Genomic DNA, 21,560 nt, shown 5'->3' on the forward strand with positions numbered 1-21,560 from the left:
CCACACATGCGTGTGGGGTCCTTACGTGGGTTAACCCTTGGTCAGTGCTTAAACTGGAACCTTTTTGCACTGACCCGGAGGGACGCTGCGTGATATCTAGGTGTGGGAGGAGGGGAGCAGAGCTTCTGCTGGTAAATGTTTACTGCCCGAACCATTATAACCCTGCTTTTTAAACTTCCCTACTTGAGTTGGTCCATAGGTATGGTGAGCACCAACAGCTCTGGGGTAGGTATTTTAATATGGTGCTGAACCCACGGAAATAAAGGTCGGGGGGCCTGACAGACAACCTTCAGCAGCAGCGCGAACAGTTTCAGATCTGTTGGTAAACCTTGACTAACAGGACGTGTGGTGCAATAGGTTCCCAGACAAGGGGGTCTATACACATAACTCGCCGTACCACAATCTCCACACACAAATAGATTACTGGTTTGCCACTAGTCAACTTTATGACCGGGTACAGCACTGTGAGGTACAGCCCCGCACAGTGTACGATCATGCCCCACTGCTGATAGTGGTGGACACCTCACAAAAATCCACACACCCCTTCACATGGAGATTTCCGCCCTATTAGCTACTAGATGTCGGTTTTAAGGAAGACTTGTCAGAGGCTATTGAAACCTTCTTCGCTACCAATATAGATTCCATCGATAGTTTTCAAGTAGTTTGGGAAACATTTAAAGTATACATCCAACGCATCACGATGTCCAAACACTCTGGGGTTCTGAAATTGATCCGTAAACGACTGTCGAATTTAGAGAGCTCTCTGACGGTCTTAGAAAGCCGTCTATAGGTAGGTACTGATGAAACACTACTTTCAGAGTTTAAAACGCAGCTGGCAGAGTACCACAACACTGCCAATGCGGAAATCAAACACCTGGGCAAGTATACCACCGTCCACACTTACGGGGAAGGGGAGAGACTGGGGTCCGTATTAGCACAGCTTCTTAAAAAGAGGAGGGAGAAAACAATGGTCACAGAGATACCATCGGAAGAGGGAGACACCATTGTAGATTAACAGGAGATAGCCGGGAGGTTCCGTAGATACTACTCAGAGCTCTACTCGACTCGATGCAATGGCTCGGAGTCGGAAATATTAGAGTGCTTGTCTTACATCAAGCTCCCATGGTTAACTAACACACACCGTGAATTTCTCGTGCGACTTGTGGAAACAGAAGAAATTCTTCTTGCCTTGTCACGTATGAAGTCGGGTGGCGCCCCAGGGGGCGATGGCTTGACGGTAGTCTTTTGCAAGGCATTTCTGGATTTGTTGATCCCTAACTTAGCAACACTATTTGATGATATCTGCGTTATGGGAACTATACCGCCATCTATGAACAAAGCTATTATCGTGGCTATCTTGAAACCTGGCAATCTACCGACTGATTGTCTCTCATATCGCCCACTGTCCTTGCTTAACGTGGATACCAAACTATTTGCAAACATTTTAGCCACCCGTCTGGTCCCACTATTTCCGCTCTTGGTAGTACTGGAGCAAGCTGGTTTTGTCCAGAGTAGAAACTTAACCTATAACTTGCGGACTATGTTTGGGGCTATACAGCAAACTAAGCCTGATATACAGGCAGTGGCAGTTTTCCTTAATATGGAAAAGGGTTTTGATTCTGTGGGGGTGTCCTTTATGAGACAGGTTCTGCAGCGATGGGGGTGGGGACTTTCTTTTTCAACTGGTAGGGATCTTATACAAAGCGCCCACTGCTAGAATAAAAATTGGCAATCTGGTGACAGAGCCTATCATCATTACCAAAGTCAAGCGGCAGGGATGGCCATTATATCATATACTCTACGCGTTGGTTGCCGATCCCTTGGCTTGTGCATTCCCAATTACAAGTTGATCATCTCGGCTTACGCAGATGACACTTTATTATACATCTGCGACGCAGAAAATCATCTCTCTTCTGTACTGCGTGAGGTGGTGCATTTCAGAGCAGTGTTGGGGCTTAGAGTTAATTGGTCCAAATCTGTGATATTCCCCTTGACGCCTGCCACTGTTCCATTCGAGTCCGACTATCCACTTCAGTGGACAACGGACAAAGTCGATATCTTGGGATTAAAATCCACATGGACACAGACGTGGTTTTTAAGGAAAATTATAGAGTAGCTATCGATACGTCGGAGGATGATGTGGAGGGGTGGATCCGTCTGCCGCTCTCTCTGCTGGGTAGGGTCTCCATTATGAAGATGGTGGTTCTCCCTCGTTTTCCGTTTCTGTTTCACAATATACCTCGGGTCCTTCCTGGCGCATTCTTCCAGCGTATCAATTCCTTGCTGATCAAGTTAGCTTGGGCAGGTAAACAGGCGAGGGTACGTTGGGACATACTTACATTACCATACCATTTGGGAGGGCTGGCCTCGCCGGATCTTGAGCTTTATTAACGTGTTGCCCAATGTGCCCATGCCTAATATTGGATGCACGGCTCACCTGATACCCCACACCTACACATAAAGAGGGTGGGGGCCTCTCCCCAGCCCTTGCTGGCTCTGATCTTTTCGCCGCCAGATCGCAGGACGGAAATACTAGATTTGGTGAATGCTACAATACATGCTTGGCATCATCTCCTGAAATTGCAGCTAGGCCATATTATATTCCCCTTATGCACTCTTGGAATGGTGCCTCTGGATGCCCCCCTGTAGAGAAAAAGAGGTTATAAAAGTGCTCAATGTAGTGGGAGTTCGACATGTGGGTGACTTATTTGTTGGTGGTACGGCAAAGAGATGGGATGAGTTGGTTTCAGAAGGTGCGGCTCCTACATATCTCACTAAATTTCAGTATCATAGATCACATCAGGCATTACTGAAAATTCTGGGCGGAGACTTAGTGGAACCTCCTGAATTATCAGCGTTATCCTATATTATTAGGCGGAGTGCCCACATCGGATGGCTTTTTGGTTATATAAGCTCTCCATGGACTACAGGGTGAATCATTACACTAAAACCCGACTAGAGTGGCAAAGAGACGTCGGTAGGGAGATTGACGATACAATGTGAGCCTACTGTTGTATGAGTACGAAGCACATATCGTTAAATGGTAGACACAGACTCATACATTTTAAGTACCTAAATAGAGTTTACTACACCCGGGGAAGTCAAATTGTAGAGATCCCCATTACTCTAGACCCAGCGCTTTTGCAGCTGGGTATCTCCAAATCCTTGCCTATGGGGTTTTCCAGATTGGTAGATATGGGCCTTCTGTTAGCCAAACGGAGGGCAGCAATGTGCTGGCTCTGAGGTCCGACCCCCACGATGTCGCAGTGGTCGAGTGATATGCTATATTGCAGCACACAAACTGAAAACCTGAGTGATTTACTACCACCACAGAGTTGAACTAAAAACTTTTGGGCTTTGTATAAAACCTAAGCTGAGTCAAGGGTTGCTGCTGCTACAGTCGGGAATGCTTCAAGTTAGGTAGCTCATGTGCTTGACTCAATTGCGCCATGGGGGATGTTGCTCTGTGTACTTTGATGATTTCCATGTGGGACGGAGAATCTGCTCTAGATAGTCACATCAGGAGGAGAGAAGGAATAAATAATGTTTTATATTCAGATGCCAAGTAACACTCAAGATATGATATCTTCTGGTGATGTAACTAGATGTTATATATTTGATACGACCATTTGTCATTGCTCTACTACAAGATACAGTCTCATGTTTTGTATTACAAGTAAAATTCAATAAAGTTGTAAAATAAAAAAAAGCCATTTGTCTTAAACAAGCTTCTCATTGGCTTCAAACAGACATTTCTTCTTTTACTCCTTTATGGGCTAGCATTGAACGCCACTTACTTGCTCCTTTTTCTATAACAGAAATTCTTGCCTTTACTGCAAAGACTAATCTCACATCTCTTCTATTGTTTAAGAATACTTGCTCATTGTTAAGGTCTCACTGCTAGTCAAGGATAATCTCTAAAAACACTTTTCTGTACTCTCCTCTCTGGTATAATCATATCATCACTATTGACAATAAACCTTTATATTGGAGTTCTTGGAGGATTAAGGGTATTGTTTGGGTCCAGGATCTATTTGATGGCATGACTTCCAGTTCTTTTCCCCAATTCCAGGCTACTTTTAAATGACCTTGCTCGTTTTGCCTCAATTTCTCAATACTTATGGAAGTAATTCTAGATGTTTTTAATTCCTTTTCTCCAGACGATTCCTAGTCTACACACAATCCACTTCTCAGGACTTTGACGGTACTTCCAAAGGCCTCCCTGATCTATAAATTCTTTCACTCCACAAATCCGGAACGCGCTAAGTCTAAGTTGGAACCTACTTGGGAGACGGATTTGGGTTGTGATTGGAGCATCGATTTCTGGAACAAGATTTGGGCTAGATCGTTAAACATCTCTAGATCTGCATCCACCACTCAATCTCTGTTCTTTTTTCTATACCACAGACTATTTTTTACTCCTATCTCCACAGCTAATTTTGCACACACTAATAATAAGTCTTGTTGCTCCTGTGACTGTCCTTTGGCTGATCTGCTGCACCTCCTGTTTTCCTGCCCTGTACCCTCCTTTTGAGTACGAATTTGGTCTCATATTTCAATTATTTTTGATATACATATCCCTATATCAAATGTTCTTCTTTTTACAAGAAGTTTATCAGAGTCGCTGAGGTTATAGACACATGAAAGAGGGTTGTTTGACCTGGGGCTAGCTTTAGCTTTTCAGCAAATTACACAACATTGGAAATGCTCAACTAAATTCCCAGTTAAGCCTTGGTGGAATACTGTTTGCAATTACCACAGATTAGCGATAGCTTTTCCCTTCTCTTGTAAACCACATGTAAATAGAGACCTGTTTTGGCTACCACTGGTTACTTATTTGAGTATGGTTTAAATCATTCATGTTTCTCATAATCGTTCAGAAAATGTCCAACCTTCATGATTTCTCACTTGTTTGCTCTTTTCTTTTCTCTGAAATTCAGCATTGTAATATTTCCTTTATAGGTATTTTAATTGTTTATTTATTATCATAGAGAATATTTAGTTACATGATCTTCAGTTGCAAATCATATCCTGTTTTTTCCTTTTTCCCTCCCCTCTTTTTTTTCCCTATGATATCTTTAAAATTGTAAACAGCTTTCTGCTCTGTTTTATTGCCTATCTTTATTCCTTTTGTTAATTCTTACCTAATTTGCTAAATTCATAGCTTATGTTTTGTGAATGCAATTATTTCAGTAAAGCTTATTGAACTCAAAAAATGAAAGTAGTGCTGCAAATCAGGGGTGCTTTTAAAATGACCTCGGGCTCTCAGCAGTGCATGCATGCAGTGCAAGAAAGGCTGCTGGCCTCTAAATTGCCAGGTCATATTATATACTAGTGACATATAGGTAGTTTTCATCCCCTCACCCCATTGTCTACTAGGGACTTATAGGATAGGTCATGCCAATTATAAGTATGCTGCAATGCATGTGTGCGTGTTTAACATAGCCCAGGGCCTGATCAGCAGGGCTCAGATCACAGTCCACTACCATCAGACCTGTCAGCACAGGAAATGGGAGGTGAACAGGCCAAAGGGTGACTTTCTAACATTCACCCGCAAAAGATAGTTTTAATAGGTGGAGCTGGCTAAGAGTGCCTATGAGAATTGCCACATTAAAGCTCCTTGAAGCCTTATACTCTCTAAAAGTTGGCCCAGAAGAGCCTTGCCACCAAGGCGTCACGGCGAAGTTGAACACGCTAGTCCTGTGTGTCAGAAACTCACACCCCAATCCTCATAAATATTGACTGATTCTACGCCCCTCCCTCCCCAAGGAGAAGGTTAGTGATTTGCAACACTCACAGTTTGCCAAGGTGCACAAAGTGCTCCAAATTGCAGGCAAAGTGCAGCAGTTCACCTGATTTTTTTGTAAGCTTGCGCATTGTCATTTAGCAACAAATGTAGGCAAAATCTCCCTGCACCTCAGCACGTTATCATAAGCAGCATTAACATTACATGTCACGATTATTTACAAACTGGAGTCAGAAATGCAAGTATATGAACATGCAGGTTTTTCCTATCTTTTCTATATATAAATAGACTGTCTATATATTGCAATTCCTTGACTGAGAATATTATGTGGGAGTAAACTAACTGCTCCGCGAAAGCTTGTATCGAACAGAATTCATCATTAATTATATATAATTTTCTTTTGACAGGTTGACAACATCTAGTGGAAATATATATTACACTCCGAGTGTGTTTCCCATTTTTGTTTTTAACGTAGAATTAGTGCCAACGGATCATGCGTTAATAGTATATTAGCGATAATCTGTATTTACTTCCATTTCAGATATTACAGTCAATAATCCGTATTCTGCATATAAAAAGATAATTGTATTCAGCAGGCTGCGCCCGGGCCAAACTACAATTTATAAGTGTTATTATTTGTTTCTTTCTGCTTGAAAGCACAGAGGTCAACTACGTCCACAAGAATGCCAATTTAGCTCATTAAGTGAAATTTCATTTTAGCTCATTGTATAGTATGGAAACTCGTTAGAAAATCAAGTGAGCGAGGAGTGTGGTATTAAATAGCTTGACATCCTGCTATTCGAAGGTTTTAACAAATGGAACAGTTAAAGCTTCTCTCTCACTTTTTGTTACTCTTTTGCACCCGTTAAATAATGAATACCACGATATGAATGGATTTAGAACAAGAAGCATTCATGTCCTATTTAGAACCCTCTCGAAAATCAAGGGCTGATCCACATTCAATTAGAATGATTGTTCATATTTATTTTATGTAAATATGTGTTACCGTGGTGACAATGAAGAATGGATTGGTAATAATGTTAGCAACTTGTAGGGAAAGCTGAGAGTGATACAGAAAATGCTTCTATTGATGAAAGTAAACATTGGTTTCCTCTTATATATGGTTTTGGGCGATGGCCATGAAACAGACAGAGAATATTTCCATGGCTATGTTTCTGTGTTGGGAGAGATTAGAGAGAGAGAGATGATGATATAATTATTGCCCACCTGCTTTCAGGCCTGAAAAGCTGATAATTGCCCATCCTTTCATTAAGAGCCCATACCTTCAGAAATTGTTGAGCAGGCTATTAACAATGCTTAATATCCATTAAGCACACGGGGGCAGACACGGGGGAGCCCCTTGCGCCTCTTTTACGCCGCCGTTGCGTTACTTTTGTGACACAGCAGCAGCGCAAAAGATGCGCCATGGTGCGGGGTATTTACAACGTGACGCATCTGGGAGATGCGTCACGTTGTAAAGCCCTGCGCCATAAGGAGGCGTTCCGGCGCGGGGGGAAGGGGGGGGGGGGGGGGGCGTTCTTGCGCAGGAACACCTCCTAAAAGTGGCTGAGTGACATCTACAAGATTTCACTCAGTCACTTTTAGGCCAATGCTGCTTCAAAACTCTGCCCTGCTTGAAGCAGGCGTAAGGCTTGACGCAGCATTGGACAGATAGGGCCCCCCAGAGCATTGCTGGAGCTGCGTCGCACTTGCGACGCAACTCCAGCAATGGGCTGCCTTTACGGCACAGATGCTTCACGCATCTGTGCCGTTTTTGCCCGATGGTGTGCCGCATTGTAAATGTGGCGCACCATGGGTGGCGGAGCTGCGGCGCACAATAACTGGCGCATCCCTGGGGATGCGCCAGTTATTGTAAATCTGCTCCACGGTGTTCACCAGTTTTAGCAGCCTAATGAAAGCTTCATAACTCTTAAGCAGTATTGACATATTTTCCAGAGTGGGCTAGATCACGTGAATTGAAGGGTACCCAAAAATATTGTATAAATCCCTAGTAATTTTGAACGCTGCTAGGAAATTTTAGCGTAACAATAAAACTAGGGTGAAATTGCTTAGCAGCATAAACGCATTGCCTGTCAACAATTTCAATTTGTTTCCACTTTTTAGATGTTTTGGGCCCAATGTCCAAAAGCGTGTAAAACTACATAAATCTGCCCCATAGTTTTCATATGTATTACACAGATAGACCTGAACCTATGCAAACCCAAACGAATGAGGTCTGCACTCATCATGTACTTACTCCTGCTATTGCTGGTAAATGTTCTCCTAACAGCTGGTGGCATTTCCTAAATCAATCTCTTGCTGACGCTGTGCGTTTTTGGAATTTCCTTTCAACTATTTCCACTTTTTGCTTACACTATTTTCTTCTGCTTTTTGTTTCCATGTGTAGTTATACCTTTTGGGTATGAGCATTTTTTAGGTCGAGCCTGGGCAGCACGTGCGCTGCTCTGTAGGCATGCTGTATTCGAGTATGGACTTGAAGCTCCGCAAACTCTCCGCACATTTTTTTCAGTTGACTTGTGCCATTGTCCTTTGTAAATGCTGGCTTCTGATTCTGAAATGTCTTTATATTTGATCCACAAATGTGTCGAACTGTGATGGCCATCTTCTTTTCCCAAAGATTTGTAAATTTGACATTGGGCTGGCAAAAAAAGGAGATTACACGGGTAGAGAACAATTAGAAATATACGGAGAAGATAACAGCACGGCCAATACAGACAGACAAATTGTTTCTAATTTGGAGTCGAACATAGGAATAATATCATGAATATTTTGAATGACTAAAACATTCCCTTTGCTCTAAAATTTACATCTAACAACAGTGCAGGAAAAGATGTGAAGTTTTACATACTGAGTAAAAATCTTCAGCCCCAAATATTTGCTGAAAACAACAAACCCTATACCTCCCCCACTCCCAGTAGCCGATAGTCTTCAATAATGATACATCAAACCAACCTAAAGTATCCCAAAGAGCTAAAGAAAAAGAAAAGCATTGAGTTAGTTGCTACTATGTGCTGAGAATAGGCACCGTTTAATCTTAGTATAGGGGGACATTAGTAATATAGCATAACCAGCCAATTATCAGAAATTAAGGATATAATATGTCGGGGAAGAAATCATGGAGGTTGAATATCATCCTTGGTACAAGTTTTCAATTCCATCATCAAAGCATCCCAAGCCTGGGCCATGAAATATTTATGCAGACCAGATCGCTCCTCTCTGTGCATCAGAGCACTCTCAGAATCAAACCAAGAGAGTGAAACATTGCTCCATTTTGCAATAGATGATGGAAGGGGGCCCTTCCAGTGGATAGTAAGAAGTAGACCCAGATCAATGAAGTTATTAGAAGCCTTCTCCAGCTTTTGGCGAGAAAATAAACCCAGAAAACCATGGGGGAGTCTGTCACCGAGTAGCCTCAAGAACACCCATTCAGTATGGGAGGAAAATAGTGCAGGACTAAAGCATATGCAGCAAGTAAGCATTTGAAAGCTGACAACCAGGATATTAGACATCAGCCACTGGATATATTTTATTAATATAAGCCAGTGTGAGGTAGGTTTGATTCAAAATATTCAATTAATGTACCTAAATCAGGCAGCCTGCACAACCTTGGGTAGGCAATCCAATACTCTAATGTGTTCAGTGTCATGTATTGGCCTAGCCAGGACCAAATCCAGGTGGCTCGAATAGAGGCCACTAGAGTACTCCCAATGTTGCAGAAAAGTTCTAAAGAACCATTTAATTAACTTACTGCGAGTCTTCATGTTGGAAAGCATCTGGTATACCTCATGTGCAGTTGGTGTGAGGTGACGAGACTGTAGTTAATAGTGTTGTACTTTCTTAATACATTCATCAGTGAGAAACTGACCAGGAACAAGCGGTCCAGGTGTAACCACCCTGAGCAAGCGGGAAGACCAAGCAAGGTGATAGCAGGTTCATACAGTGTCCCCTCGCTCGTGAGTCTCCACAAAGGCATTGAGAACCCACAAACATATGCTTCCCTAATGGAGATGTACACCTTGAGCACCCAGAGGTACGTGTGCTCTTGTGCTGTTTGAGAGCACATGAAGGTTCCAGGCACACCAATCAAGGAAGGACAAAGCAGGAGAATCCCAATGGAAATGACTGAGGATGGTGTGTCCACAGGAAACCAAGGGTTTGTGGCCCAGCCCAGCCTCTTGGGACTAATGACAGTTGCAGGACGGGCCCACCCTTGCCTGACATTGCCCAGGATCATCTCGTGCTGTGGTATGGATGCCGGTGCAATAAGCACTTTGGGGAGAACTGCTCCTCACATTGCAGGTGCTGCTAGTTGGCTCCTCCTGGTGCAAAGGTTCGTGGGACAGGTAGTCCCCAGGCCACATAAATGCCCCACACTGCTTCTCGTGCTAAGGGGTGGGTGCTGGCACTATAGGTGCTTATGGGAAAACTGCTCTTCCCCTTGCAGGTGCTGTAAATTGGCACCTAATGAGGCAAAGTTTTGTGGGGCAGGTAGTCCCCAGGCCACAGAATAGCTCTGCACTGCTTTCCACACTGTGGGGTGGATGCCAGCGCTATACAGGCTTTTAGGAGACCTCCTCCTGCCCTTGCAGATGCTGCTAGTTAGCACCTCTGAGTGCAAAGGTTCGTGGGGCAGGTGTTCCCTGGGCCACAGAAATGTCCTGGACTGCTTCCCATGCGGGTTAGTTGCCAGCGCTGTTAGTGCTTTTGGGAGACCTAATCCTCCCCTTGCAGGTGCTGCTAGATGGTGCCTCTGGGTGCAAAGGTTCATGGAAGAGGTAGCCCACAGGCCACAGAAACGTCCCGCACTGCTTTCCTTGCTGTGGGATGGATGCTGATGCTAGAAACACTTTAGGGAGACTTTTGCTTCTCCCCTTGCCGGTGCTGTTAGTTGGGGCCTCCTGGCACAATGGTTCGTGGGACAGGTAGTCCCCGGGCCACAGAAACATCCCTTACTGCATCCCTCGCTGCTTGGTGGATAGCAGCGCTATAAGCACTTTAGGGACACCAGCTCCTCCCCTTGCAGGTGCTGCTAATGGTACCTCCCATTGAAAAGGTTCGTGGAACAGGTAGTCCTTATTCCACCCTAACAAATACCGGCAGACCCCACAATTGGAATGCAGACAACAGACTACGTTCAGACTGTCCACGTACTGTCGTCCAGATAACAGCACACCAAGCGCTAGAAGTTTACAGACCCCCACTGAAAACGCAATGGACGAGATTTAAAGACTGTCAGCATCATTAGAAGCACCGGGACCCCCATTTACACACTACAGCGAATGGAATCCAAAGATTATCTCCATAACAAGTATGGCCCATAATACTCCGACCAAAGAAGTCTGAGAGCACATTTTACAGGTCACCCATGCAACATCTTTTATCTTTATTCAACACCTGGAATAAGCATATTCTGTAAAGTCAAGTGACCATTTCCTTAAGCCTAAAAATAACTGAAGCGTTCTCTGAATTCAACGAAAGGTCCACGGATCCGAACAAATAAAAAGCCCCCCAGGTTCAAACATAAAGCACTCAGTAATTCCACTGCATCTCTGCCGTTACCCTCGATGTGAAAATCGCCAACATTTATTGATTCAGGTCCATTTGGATACTCACATGGCTCCCTGATGAAGGCCCTCAGCCGAAACGCGCGTAGATGTCATACCTAGCCATGTTTTTATGTATAATGTGCTGAAATAATTGTTCTTCTCCACCCCTGAGTATAAATGAACTATTTTAGGATGTGTATAAGTTGTAAAAATATGTATATATATGTAGACTGAAAAGTCACATGTATAGTGGAGATAGGCACATGGCAAATACCCATAAAAATGTAATCATGTTTTTTACCAAAATGAGAATTGAATAAAATAAAAGTCACAATTTTGCATCATATTTCTCTACTAGTCTTTGCTGTCAATTGTCCGCCTTTGCCCTTCTTCTCAAACCAGTTCCTAATTACCTTTCTTTCACATACAGGTAGTCCTCAGGCCGCAAAACACACAAGATGATGGACGGAATGTTGCACAATGGCAAAACATTCACCCCCAGTCACAGATATGGGTTTAATCCTTCGTTATTTTGCTCACCAAGCCACCCCAGTTCAGACATGGCCCTATGCAAATCAGTCTTGACCCTGTGCCTCATGGGAACAGCCCAGCCCGAACTGCCAAGCCATGTCTTCCCCGGACCGGAATCAAGCATCCTAGGACCGGTTACTGGCTATCAGCCGTTTTCAGCCAGGATAGCTTGACTCCAGTGATTTAGTGAGCACAGGACCCACGTCTGGGCATACCCTTCCCACATAGGGTGAACAGCATAACACACAAGATGATGGACAGAATGTTGCACAAGTCCTCAGGCCGCAGAAACGTCCTGGACTGCTTTCCACACTGTGGGTGGATGGCAATTCTATAAGCACTTTAGGGAGACTTGCTCGTTCCTTTACAGGTGCTGCTAGTTGGCACTTCCTGGCACAAAGGTTCGTGGGACGGCCACAGAAATGTACAGCACTGCTTTCCGCGCTGCAGGGTGGATGCCAGTTCTATAAGTGTTTTAGGGAGACCTGCTCCTCCCGTTAAAGATTCTGGTGGTTGGCACCTCCTATCTCAAACTTTCATGGGACAGGTAGTCGCCAGGCCATTGAAATGTCCCACACTACCTCCCATGCTGCAGTGTGGATGCAGATGCTATTGGAGCTTAGGGAGACCAGTCAAAAATGTTTTGTGATCCGGATGAATATCTTGAATTAGCATTTGCAGTGCTCAATTTGCATGAAACAGTCCCATGACTCTCTTTTTCCATTAACCATAACTCTTTCATATCAGCAGAGAACACAAACAGTGTTTAGCCTCACGACATTTCTTCAGGGTGAAGTTTCCTAATTTCAATTGTCAAGTGATTATCTCAGTAATGCCGGGGTAAATATTCACCCCTTTGGGCTTCTATGTTTCCTCCCAATCTCTGTAAGGTGTCAGTCAGCAGTTGAAGGGACGTTCTACTCTAGGATATACCACTTGAAGAAACAGGAATAGTCTGTAAGCTTGCAGTGCTGTAGGAACTCCCTTCGATTAACATGTACTTAGATTGTTTTTTTTTAAAGAAATCTTTTTTATTGAAAAAATAAACAAAAACAACAAAAGAAACAAAATCGGTGCAGTTCCAGGACATGGAAAAGTTATTGTGGCAAACAGAAATTGTAATCAAACAAAACGGTAGGTTGGACCAAGGTCATATCAATTGTATCATCAGCCCACTCAACATAAGAAACTTATGTTGGTTCATTCTCCACAATATCAGAAGACACGTCATTAAATGGGGTACAGATAAAATCTCTGCACTCGTTTCAGGGGCCCCATACTTTAGTCCATATACCGGGACAAACCCAACTGTCATACACCGCCCTCTCCCCTTGCATACACTAGTCCATGTCTGATGCCCAATCGGCGAATCTCAATTCGACCCCGCCCTTCCATGTTCTTGCAATGTTACGTTTTGCTACCATGCAACCTAAGGTAACCCAGATCAGTAGGTCTGTAGCCTCCCAAATGTTTAATAGGCAAAGACGCAGGGAGGCTTCAATCGTTTTATTACATAAATGAGACATGGCTGGCACAACCCTTCCCCAATATCTCTGGAGGCTTGGGCACTCTCACCATTGGTGTAAAAAGTTTCCAGTTTGCCCACAGTTATGAGGGACAGACCAGGGAAGCTAACAGGCCCATCTTGACAAGCGCTGAACTGGTGTAGTATGCTCTGTGGAGTATTTTGAGCTGTATGAGCCTGAAGCGAGAACAGATAGCCACCTATGTACTTAGATTTTTGACTGCACCTACAAGGAATCAAAATGTTAAAGGTGTGTAATTATGTAAAAATAGGACCTATCATTTGCGAATAATGCATAAAGCCTATGGATAATTTCAGTGTGTCATGACCCAGTAACTGAATAAAAGATCTAAGTTTGAATAGCATTTCATTCCCCCTCACATGCTATTGAGACATCTCATGAAGCATAGGCCCACAAAAAAGGGAACTGAAAGAGTTTTTTTTTTATTCAAGGAGCATACATTAAAAATTCTGATCACACACCTGAACGAACCAATGAGCTATGGATGGGGCTGAGGTCTGCTTCCATGCCCATGCTATGAGTTGTCGCTCTACCAAGAGAAGATAGCTTATGAGAGCCTAATCTGCCCCAGCCATTCGCGCTAGATTAGGGGGACGGATGCCCTGGATCACCACGTGTTGCAGTGGCGGGATCAGGTAGCCTACCACCCCTTTGATGTGGCCCAGAACTTCCTTCCAGAAAGTAGCGATCACTTGACAGGATCACTTGATGTGATAGAGAGTGCCTTCCGCCAGCCCACATCTCCAGGATAGGTTGGAGATGGAGCGATACATGGTGGCCAGCCGAGAGGGCTTGTAGTACCATTGGAGCATCAGCTTGTAGGCGGTTTCACATGAGGTAAGGCCACGGTAGGTCATAGGGATATCCTGCCCCAATTTCTCACACTGGCTATGGAGAGGCATTCACACAACAGAGCGAATACTGAAAAGAAATTCCAGCGAGTTTGGCAGCCTCTGCTCTCTTATTTCATGCGCATTGAACTCACGTGCTTTAGCCCCCCCGAAGCTCAGAGCCTTGCAACTCTTCCCAAGGGACTGACGGCTGCATGAACCCCAATTTGATGGTAGCTTAGACGTTTTGGGATTACTAGCTGATTTCCTCACCGGCGTAGATCCCCTTCCCTCCCCGACACCTGCGCACTCTGAGACACTTCAACATCACATGCCTCACCACGACCTGTACAGTTATTGTTACATTCTTATTACTGTTCACTTCTGTCTACTACAGCTGCCTTGGAAGTGGCCTTTCCGGCACACATACACGCTTAGCCTACTGGACATAAAAGGGATTCAGAGCCTTTATGGGTTGCCTTGTGTCTACTAGCCCTGAGGGGCATTGTCCCTGCCCCCTGATCTCACATGCTGGTTGTCTCAGTCTGGGGCCTTGAACTCTCGACTTCATAGGCCAATGTTGACATTAGATGTTTTTTAAGTCCCCTATGGTTCTTCGGCTTTTTTGCACCTTACTCAACCCTTGGTGCAATGTTATAGTTGACGCGGCCGGCCCGAAGTTGCTGTAGGTGACTTGCTGTGTACTTTCCCATTGCTATGCTTGCTATTTCACTATGCTGCTGGCCCACACAGGGTTGTAGGCGCTATGCCGTGTTTAACAGTATCTACCTGCAATAAAGGTTTTTGAAACTAAAAAAAAAACTGAAAGAAATTCTGATCACATGAATCCTTATCAATTTAAGATTGAATGTCTTTAATCAATATGTGCATTTTTCAGCCTACACGGTGTTTGGCAGCAGGTAGTCATAAGTAGAATGTTATTGGGCTTAAACGTTTTTGAATAGATTCAAAAGCATTTTGAGTACCATTTATGTCACAAATGTGTTCTGCCCATTTAGTCCACTAAGAGTTTGTGCTCTTTATCATCCTATTTTGGGACATTTATTGTGGGTGAGTCTCAATATCTGAGTCTCAATTACTGTAATTTTGTAGTAATTTGACTAGGTGTGTTTGCTGTCAGTATCTGCGTTTTAAGGTAAGGCATCTACAGCACAGCTATAGTAAGGAGCACTGAGCTGGTTGCAAGTGAACTCGTCTGCACACAGGCAGTTTGCGCGTGACAGAATACTGTTGTGTCTAGCCTGGTAGTAGCACACAGGTAATATATCTGTGGTAGTTTTTAAACTGCGATTTTGACCTGTAAAAATAACTCATTTTAACAGGCCTAAACTTTTTTTTAACATTATCAATACCATGCACCCTGCCCAGACAGTCAGGGTGAATGGTATTTAAAATAAGGATATGTAGAAGGTAATGTTGAACTTTTCCTTACAGTGAAATATCCCCAAACAATAGTTTCACTTTAGGAAAACTGGTTGCTTCCATATGGAAACTATGTGCTATATTGTTACATTTAATGAATGCTAAATTTGGATTGGTGGCAGCTAGAGAAATTATTCAAGGACTCATGTTTATAGTTATCCAAATTTTAATTTAATGTTAAAATGTAATTTTGTCTTATTTGAAAGATTGTCAATTTCTTGCCTAAATCCTCTGGAGGCCTTCCAGTAAACACTCCACTGTCACCTGGAAACTGGATGGCTCTTCTTAAGTGAGGTGTGAATTGCTCCCAGAACAAAGAGAAAAGGGCTTTGACGTTGAGAGGAGTTGTGCTCCCCTTGACAGATTAGCCTGTGGGCTGTGCTAAGTACCTTGCTTTTCCTCTCACAGGCTAATGTGGCTAACACATGGACCTGCCTTCTATATTGTCCTTATAGTCAGCCTGGCTCTACTTCCAGTGGGAGGAAATGCTGCTTCTGAACTCGTTTAAGAGGACCACAGAGGAATGGCGGATTATTTCCATTTCCACACCTCCAGGTGTTCACATGAGTTCTTTACATGGGAAGAATGGTTTTGCTATATTGGATTGTCCCAGAATGGTGTGCATGAGGGTTAGAACAGAGGAGGAGAAATGAAGTGGCATCCTAGGATTGGCCAGGGTTGCCTGGCATCTAACGATTTCTACTCACACTTATAAACCCCCGCAGAAGGAAGAGAAAGAGTTCAAGAGCCTGCAATGACAGCAAAATAAAGGGTAACTGGAAAGAGAAGCCACATGATGCCCTGCCAAGGACATTGTCTGCATGGAGTCCCCCTAACCAAGTCAGACTTCAGCTCCCCCGGATTCCATCCCCTAGAGCCATACGCAAACAGTGTCCTCAGACCCCATCTCCCTGGGTAGCAAAGTAGCAGGGGTGTGCCATCATGCTCCCCATGAAATGGTGCTTCCTGTGACCCGTGGATGGCGGTGAGCACGAGTTGAAGCCTGCCCAATAGGACATAGGCAGAGAAACTAACGTTTCACCTGTGTCTGCATGAAACAATTTCACCTAGGCATGGGCAGCTTGGATGAAGGCTCCACACACTGCCCCAATGGTATGGACAGCTGAGAAAAACAAAGAAAAGCAAGTGTGATGCGAAGCTCCCAACAAAAAATACCAGTAGGAGCTACTAGTGAAATATTCAACTTTCCTGAATGGTGCGCCACATAATGCCCTGGCTTCAGTGACACCAAAAAAGGGGCAGGGGCATCACCAACATTTACACTTCTGCAATATTTTGTGGGGACTGGAGAAGGTGAAGCTTCTCTCCACCTTATAACTAATTAAAATAAACCCTTTGTTTTCCAGGTTCTAGGATTTACCTTTTTTTTAAAAATACTTCCAGACCAGGAGTTTTTGTTGTTCACCTAGGAGATCAGGGGAACATAATGGTTGGTACAATAGCTGCATTATTTGGCTAGAAGTGGTAAATGAAAGTCTCTGATGCATGTTTGCAAAATGCTTCCGTTAAAATTAATTTACTGAAAAGGGTTATTGATGAACGTTGCAATGTATATATTAATAATAATTGAATTTTTTGTAGTACTCTTTGATCTATATCTTAGCTCTAGCTATACATCCTAATATTGTATTATTGTCTTGAGCATTGTAGTGACCCATTGAAAAAGCCAATAGGCTTGCCTTATATATTAAAGTGATAACCCCATGAAAAAGCCAACACCCTGGTGTTATACATATTTATGTGGTGTCCATTACACAAATCCAATAGGCCTACCTTATGTTTTATTTTCTGACCCATTTACAAGGTCAATAGGCTTGCTTAATGCACTTATTTAAAGACCCCTTGAGAAAGCCAGTAGGCCTGCTGTAATCAAAATAACCCCCCCTTTATATTGTGATGCTTCAACTGGTATAGGTGGGGGTATTGTATTTATGGGATTAATGATCCACTAGAGGTCAAATGTAAATTATTAATGCAATCAAAGGTATTGCCATCTGCCTGATCTATATATTTGTAAATCAATGAGTAGTATTTAGTAGTGTGTGTTTAATAAATGTGTTTTCCTTTTCAATGAAGAGGCACTGACTGGACAATAAGTTCTTGAGTATTGTTCTTGCATGCCAGCAAATGGAGATTGCTAGCCCTCACCACCTTAGGTAGGAGTACAATAAGACTGATAGCTGGGAATACAGACTCTGGGCTGGTATTCCATCAGCAACAAACTCTGCAACACATCAAATATCCCTTCAAATATCCCTTCTACAATGGAATATTGCAGGGCTTAGGTCGAAGATTGTCTCCACCAAATAGAATGATTTTTTAGAAGAATATGATATAGGCCTATTCCAGAAAACATGGTCAGCAGACCCAGTCTACTGCTTAGGTTATTTAAATTACTATATCCCGGCAATTCAGGGTAGCAGGGGTCGTCCATCAGGGGGGCTAACTATCTAAATCTGCCAGGGTATTAGCTTTAAGATCAGGGACCTGAAAACAGGGAGCTTAGATATGATTGCTGTACACTCTTCAAGGTAACATTGATATCTACAATATATATGCAAGAGGGGTTAGAAGTGGGAGGAAATCAGATATCATAGTGGCTGTAGAAGAGCTTTTGGATAAACGAGTAGGTGCATCCTCAGTCATATTATCTTGTGACTTTAATGTAACCTTTGAGCCATTGGACTGTGAGGACAATGACCTGGCAGCTGTGGAAGACACCACCTGGGACATACCTAATTCAGAGTTAGCCTCAATAAAAAGATGGACAGAAGCAGAAATACAATTGAAGCATTCTGCCAAGAAAGAGGTATCAGGGTGGTCAATGGCAGAACCATCTCTGATAGAAATGGGGTCAGCATGTTTAATAACGGTCACCATTCTAGCAGAATTGATTACCTTTTCGTAGAACTAAAGATATGGCAAGTCCTCCTGGATATGGCTGTTAGAGAGCGATTGAAGAGCGACCACAACCAACTTTGCTCAATCTTCTGCCATTTGCAATCAGACAAATCGACACCCCCCCCTCATTTAACAATGTCCAGACATTAGTCAGCAATGATATGAGGAGGCTTGAATGGTCAAAAATAATTGAAAACCCCAATACACTGTCCTCTATTAGTAAGGACATAGAAGATGCTGTAGCTGAGATGATGGCCCTCTGTTCCAGCACTCTATCAGTAAGCTTGATAATCTCCATTAATAACTCCCTATTTGATAAAATGCAGTCCCATTTTTAGAGACCCTATAGTGCCAGACGCTCCTATGCCAAACCCCAACCAAATTGGCATAACAACGAGTAAGTTAGCTCGTAAACTTCTAGGGGAAGCCATTAGATCAAACAATTTGAATGCGATTAGGAATGCAAGGAAGGCATAAAAAACAGTGCAGGCAAAGGCAATGAAGAGTGGGACGAAGGTAGGTGGCAAGAACTGAAATCAACTGTGCAAAGAGCAATCTGCAACATTTCTGATTTCTCGTAAAATGGGGTGGGGTGCACACCCCCCACCAAAAAAACATGTTGCTCCAGAAAAGTGGGTAAAAATTTTGCACTACATTATAGCTACAATGATGAGGAGGAAACTGAACCCTTAGTATTGGCCCCTTGCTATCCATCAGGCCCGGCGTTTGAGCTAGCAGACTTCCAGGCCGCTCTTAATACAATCACGATGGAGAGCCACAGGGATTGATAGGATCCTCGCTGATGTATTCCTATACAACAAGGAGAAGTGGGGCAGATACACAAAGCTATTAACATATGTCTTCTCCCAGGGTGCCCCTATCCCAGATTCGTGGAGGGGGTGGAGATTATACCAGTCTACAAGAAGGGCGACAGATCTCTGCACGTTAATTATATGCCTATCATCCTTATTGATTCAATTTAAAAGGTGGAAGCATGTCTTGTCTTAGGAAAGGTCTACAAGTGGATAGAAGATAATGATATTCTAACTCCTCACCAGGCTGGGTTTTCGTGCCATATAAGGACAATAGCTCAAGTTTTTAGATTCATTCTAATATATTGATGTACAGTGATGCTTGGTGAAGGTATTATGTATGCTGCTTTCTTCAACTTTAGTGTCCTGTATCAAGCTCTGGGTGGTTCTCCGGAACTTAGGGATGCCGATGGACCTGTTAACCCTCCTGGCTCATCCCCACAAGAATAATTTTGCTCATATACGCTGGGGCATGCAAGGGAACATCACAGACCCATTTCCGGTTGAAAAGGGTGTGCATCAAAGGTGTGTTATGGCCCCAAGGCGTTTCTCCCTTTTTTTTATGAGATTGCTAAATTCTTATCTCATATACCCATGGATGCATCGACCCTAGCAGGCTCTAAGGTTCCAATTCTAATGTTTGCCGATGACATGCTAATCATTTCAAAAACAGAGAGTAGGTTAAAGCGTGCGTTGGCATCATTTGAAGACTTTTGCAAGCTCAGAGGATTAAAGATTAAAACCAAACTTATGACCTTTAACACGCACTGATCATTTAGGGGTAAAATCATGATGAAGGGTATAGCCCTAGAGCAAGTGGATGCCCCTACTTATACTTATTTAGGCATTACTCTGGAGAAAAAGATGAAATGGAGACCCCACATTAAAACAATGGCATTAAAACATCACAAATCGGCAGGAGCCCTAGGCAAAGAATTTATAATTCTTTGACAAAACCAGTAAATCCTGCATTAGAGATTATATCGTAAGTGTGGTGAGCCTAGTCCTGTATGGGTCAGATCTTTGGGGGTTTGATAACCTGATTAAGTTAGCATCTGCCAAAAACAGGTTTCTACGAACACTCACTAGTCCCCCCAAAAGAACCCCTACCCTTCCAGTGCTTAGTGCTAGTGACCTAGGAAGGAACTCGCTGTTCGATCTAGCCAGGCTTTGTCCCGTTCTATACTGGCACAGATTATGGAGCACCCCTGAATTGATCACCTATGCAAGTAGCCTCAGGGATGTTATTGAGGCAGAGCGCTTCCATAAAATAATCTTGCTCGGAGACATTAAAGGGGCACTGACAGCTATGGGCCTGGAAAACCTGTTGGATAAACCATCAAGCACACAGGTTCTTTCCAAAAGAAAGGTTTGGGGAAATGGTAGGGCAAAATACTATTAGAAGGAGTGATAGTACTACACGGACTGGGAGTTTCATTTCAACAAAACCTTGTCCCCGTTTAGTGCTCTATTGAAACATTATAACTAAACCCCTTGATAGTAAACTTTACTTTCAATTCAGTATGGGTACCCTGCATCCTAAAAACTTTTACAGCAAAAGGGTCACTATTGGGAGATAACATGTGCTCCTTTGCATTGAACATGCAGAAACATACTCACATATTTGTTTGCCTGTCCTGCTTAGGCTGTTCTCTGTAAAGTCTGGCTAGTGCAGACCTGCAAGAACCTGGGCACTAGACAAAGTAGAATTGCTCTGAGAATGTTGATGATGGACCCCTCAACCTGTTACAAAATTCCCATAGCCAAATATTTAAGGTGGATGTGGTGCATAAGATCCAAATCTGCTGCTAACAATAGCAATTACGTTTGTAAAGTCAAAGGGTATCAACATTGGCACCATTGTGGTTTGTCTGGGTTGACAGTAGATTCTTCTTTATGAGCATAAATTTTCCATATTCATTGTAATTTGTTCAATAGTTAACCCCTGCTGGCTATTAATCTATCAACAATATGAGGAGCCTTCTTCATAGTGCCAGGAAATGTCGAAATTCCATATATCAGGGTTTTGTCTTGAGCAGATTGATTTTTATATTATGTTTTGACTTTTAAGCTGTATTTTTGATAAATTGATCATTTCCTAAATCGAATGTTCCTGTTTGTTGGAAAAATTTCTTTTACATTGTTAACTAGTATTTTATGCA

Source organism: Lissotriton vulgaris, chromosome 4_1 (genome assembly GCF_964263255.1).
Source record: "Lissotriton vulgaris chromosome 4_1, aLisVul1.2, whole genome shotgun sequence".
NCBI lineage: Eukaryota > Metazoa > Chordata > Amphibia > Caudata > Salamandridae > Lissotriton > Lissotriton vulgaris.